General features: G+C 43.5%; 1 pseudogene; it reads left to right on the top strand.

Annotated features, from left to right (window-relative positions):
• Window positions 1–4,240, top strand: part of LOC101584662 — a 12,476-nt pseudogene extending 8,236 nt beyond the window's left edge.
• The last annotated feature ends 607 nt before the right edge of the window (window positions 4,241–4,847 follow it).

Here is a 4,847-nt window from a genome sequence, read left to right as displayed (position 1 = left end):
CAGGGAGGGCATCTTACATCATCATAGATGGGGTGTACAGCAAACGCGGAAGCAGGAAATGAGCGCCATCTTAGCATGCTCGATGGGAGGGGTAATCTAGCTCAGGCTCCGAGGGTTGCAGCAGGCCTCACCCAGTGGTCTCTAGGGATTTGGTTCTGATGCCGCGATTCGCGGCATGGGCTCTCTACAACAACCCAGCACAAAATGCCTAAGTGCACACTGAAGGGAGGGAGTGTGGGGTTTATAAAGCTTAAAACCACAAAGCAGGTGGGGTACAACTCAGGGAGTTCAAGGAGACATGGCAGTTGTTGAGACGAGATATGGTTATAGGTCTGGAGAAGTTCTTGAAATTTAAGGGAGTAGGAACAGCAGTGGTCATTTTTGGAACTCAAGGGTGGGGTGAGGGCTTGCAGAAACAGAAGTTCTAGGAGATAGGCACATATTTTACAGCAGTTGGGCCAGTTGAACCAGTTGACATGGTTCACTAAGACAGCAGATACAGAACAGGATTGTGGCGCTTTGTTCAGGTTATAATATTCCGCACTGGTTTTTGTAGCCGAGTCAAATTATTGACTCATCAGGGCTATATCTTAGCTTGTAGACGATGTTATATTAAATTATTTTGACATGGGTCACCACTGCTAATCTACTTCAATAGCAAGGAACATGAGTTAACAACAGAGTCTGAATAGGTGGGTTTTTAGAACTCTAGAACAGGCAATATCTCTTGTGTCCCCACTGGTTTTTGTGTCACCTCTTGTGTCTCACCAACTTTAACAATACATTACATTTGTAAAAACTAGTCTTAACATCATTTTGCTTAGTAAGAAACCTCAACATATATTGTAGTATCTCATTTACAGCTGAAGCAATATATCTCAATTACAACTAAAATAAGATGATGATGACTGGAATAAAGGTCAGGGTTGGAAAAAGACAGAGAACTGTACCAATATCCAGCAAAGAGCTGGACTTTTTTCTCCTGTGGTCATGATTACTCAGGGCTCCTCCATGGAGATGACAGGTAGAGATGATAGTTTGGCCAGAGGGAGGAGGCAGGACCAGGGCCCTTCAGTCTTACTGGACCATCTGGGAAGCTAAGTCTGAACTCTGGGACCTCTGCCTCAGAGTGCAGTCTCACTTCTAGTGGCTGTCATGGCAGTCAGGGCATTGTTAATGGGCCTCATAAAGTAGACCCTCTTACAATGACCTGGCTTCTGACAGCAGTAGTAGGTGCATTGAGATCTTGGAGCCCAGAGAATTAGACTTAGAGTTTGTTTTGAGGCCACAATAAAGGCAGCCATTTTTGGTCTTTTTGCTTTTTCTTGCTGGTTCTTTCCCATTTCCTTACTGTCCTATAAAGCATCAAGTGAGTTGTCTGGAGTAAAAGCTATCTTTTGTAGCACTTTCTTAATATCTGGAGCTAAGTAATGAACTTATTGTTGTAACTCAAAAATGAGGCAGGCTGAAAAGTTTAAAAAGTACTTATTTTAGCTGGTACCCAGCAGCAACACCCAGCACAAAGTACCCTGAGAAAGGGGAGCATGAGGTTTATAAAGCTTAAACCCACAAAGCAGGCAGGGGAACAACTTGGGGTTCAAAAAGTCATGACATCTGTTGAGACTATGTATGGTTATAGGTCTGAAGAGGGCTTGGGAAAAGGGTGTCACATTGGAACTCAAGGGTGGAAACAGGTGTTCTGTGAGATAAGTACATATTGGAACTCAAAGATGGGATGAGGGCTTGGGAAAAGGAAGTCACATTGGAACTCAAGGGTGGAATGAGGGTTTGCGGAAGCAGGTGTTACTAAATATGATTATAGATCTGGGGAAGGATTGGGAAACAGAAGTTACATTGAAACTCAAGGATGGAATGGGTGTTTGTGGAAACAGATGTTCTGTGAGGTAAATACACATTATACAGCAGCTGACATGGTTCACTAAGATGACACATACAGAACAGGATGGTAGTGCTTTGGTCAGGTTATAACATTCCCCACTGATTTTAGGTAGTGAGTCAAATCTTTGACTCATGGGAAATGGTTTCATTCAAGGGCACTTGTTCATAACCTGGGGATTGTACGACCATCAATTTTAATATTTGTATTCTACTTTGGATATATTGGATTAACCTATTGAGGACATAGGGCCCAATAGTCACACATATGGGAACAATTATCAAGGGGCCAGCTGCGGCTGTAATTAGAGTGCTTAGCCATGGAGAAAAAAGAAAACCATTTTAAAACCAGTTTTTTTTCAGACTGTCTAGCTTGTTCTCTTTCACATAATCTCTTTTTAAACTCTGACATGTTTTGTTTGATAACTCCTGAATGGTTAGCATAGAGGCAACATGTTTCTCCCAAAGCAAGGCAGAGGTCTAAGCCTCTCCTATTTTGTAGTACCATTTCAGCCAACAAGTTAAGAGATTCTTCTAGCTTAGACACTGAGTCACTCAAAGTAGGCAAATCTTGGTCAATGAGGGTACTAAGGCGCCTATAGTTGACATCTCCCACCACAAGACTAGACACTCCTAGGCCTAAAGACCCTGCCACACTGATGCCCAAAAGAATGGGTAGGAGTACTGGGTGCTTTTGACACTTAGGAAATCTCCATGGTTAAAGATAGGTAAAATATGACTGTGTCCATTATCTACCGAATACCAGTATACTAGGGGAAAAACATGGACCAAAATACAGAGCTCTAGTTGTTGGGTGAACAGGTAGTGCATGGCACATGGTGTCAGACCTGAAGTGCATGCAAACCATGTACCATTAGGGGTGATGTAATGTTGGTTAGTGGGGTAAGAGTGATTTGAAATAGGAATGGAAGACTTGTCACAAAAAATGGAATAAGGGGAGGAAGATAAGGGATAAGAAACCGAGTACAAGAAAGTTCCAGGAAGTCCATGTATGTCTCTCAGGGTGAGAAGTGATTTATGACCCCACCAACTGGTGGGGTCATCAGCAGAGGAGTTAAGGAGTGAGAGAATGTAAACAGTCATGGGAGCTGCTCCATAGAAAGGAGGTCGAGACAGTAGACAGAGCCATCAGTCCTCTGTTAGATCAGGGTTGTAAGGTTGAGATATTGAAAGCTGATTTCAAGGGGAAGAAAGGAATCAGGGGAAGGGGAAAAGGTGGCTAAAATTGGGGAATGCAGAGAAGCAGAAAGGGTAGGAGAGGAGGGGGTGACAGGGAAAGTGGTTGACTTAGGTTCAGGTAGGGGCTGTAGGGGTATTTGGGGACCTACGGGATGAGTCATGGGCACAGTGCATGGGGGTCTGGGAATAAAATGAATGGTGAAGGAATTGCCTGGGTCATAACCAGGGACATATAGCCTAATGCCATTGTGTAAGCCACCCATCTAGTCAGGTAGGGTAGGATGTTTGATGGTAAAAGTCATTTTATTGCATCCATTTAGCTTACAATTACTAGTGGCCGTTTGGGTTACTTTGATCTGTAGATCATTATTGTTTCCTCCCCAGGGACTAATTGACTCACATCCCCAAACATAGCAAAAGAATTCCCTTTCATGGTTCTGGGAGCAATGCCAAGTATGTTAGCCAGTACCAAACCCCATAACTCGCATATCTTTGGGTAGCTCTTTTTGTTTTGGGAGGCAAATATACCATGGGGTTGACTGTAAATTTTTTTGTTGGTCTAAGGTTCTACACCATGGTGACAGATTAGTGGGGATGTTGGACCACTCAAAGGATCCATAATGGCCACTAGGAATCTTATCAGCAGGATCTCTGAGATGCCTACAAAGGTCTACTGTAATGACCCCATGTACAGTGGTGTTAGTGTCTGGGACCTCTACAGTATTGTAATCAGTAAGTTTCCGAGTTTCATATTGGGGGTTATGGCTAGGACCCTTGGGGAGGGCAAAAGGAAGCGTACACAGAAGGAAAGAGATCAGGTACATATGGTTGATTTTAGCTTTAAGGGATCCTTAGAAGTAAGCACAGTCCACTTATCTGTAAGATTCTCGAGATCGGACGTTGGGACTGGCTTGAGGTGGGAGTGGTGAATCCAGCCAGTCTTTCTAGTGACCTTGATGGCCATTGGGGTGCTGAGAACCATGGTGTAAGGTCCTTCCCAATGAGGTTCAAGTGGCTATCAGTGGTATCTCTTAATGAGGACTTGAGATCCAGGCTTGGCTGCCAGTTGATCTCCGTTGGAGAAGGCGTCCGGTATAGGGTGGTGTTGAGGAACAGCTGGTGGATAGATGTCAAAACTGGCTGAAGAGCCTAAAGAGACTTAATAAGATTTTGGTTAGCAATCTTCGCTAGTTTTTCCTCAGAGATCTTAGGTATAAGGGGAGGAGGTCTCCCATAAGGGGCTTCAAAGGAGGAGATTCCAAAAACATAGGGGGTACAGCACATGTGCAGGAGGGCAAAAGGAAGGAGACTCACCCAGTTTTCAACAGTTTCCAGGGCCATTTTGGTTATAGTTTTTAAAGTTTGGTTCATTCTTTCTACCTGCCCTGAACTTTGAGGCTGGTAGGCACCTTGAAGTTTCCAATTCACCTGTAAAGCCTGAGACATCTTTTGAGTAATTTGAGCTATGAGAGCATGACCATTGTCAGACCCCATAGATAATGGAAGGCCAAATCTGGGAACTATCTCATAGAGGAGCATCCAGACTATGTTTAGAGATGATTTTGATTTGGTTGGGAAAACATCAACCCATCCAGTGAAGGAGTCGACCATGACCAGAAGGAATTTTTGTCCTTGGAGTCCAAGTTTTCCAATCTCTGTAAAATCTATTTCCCAATGTTCTCCTGGCATGGTTCCTGGATATTAGGAGATCTTTAATTTTTTTGTTTGTTTGTTTTTTAGGATTCACTAAT

Source organism: Octodon degus, unplaced genomic scaffold, assembly GCF_000260255.1.
Source record: "Octodon degus isolate 3935 unplaced genomic scaffold, OctDeg1.0 scaffold00399, whole genome shotgun sequence".
NCBI lineage: Eukaryota > Metazoa > Chordata > Mammalia > Rodentia > Octodontidae > Octodon > Octodon degus.
This window is presented reverse-complemented; position numbering and strand designations above follow the sequence as displayed.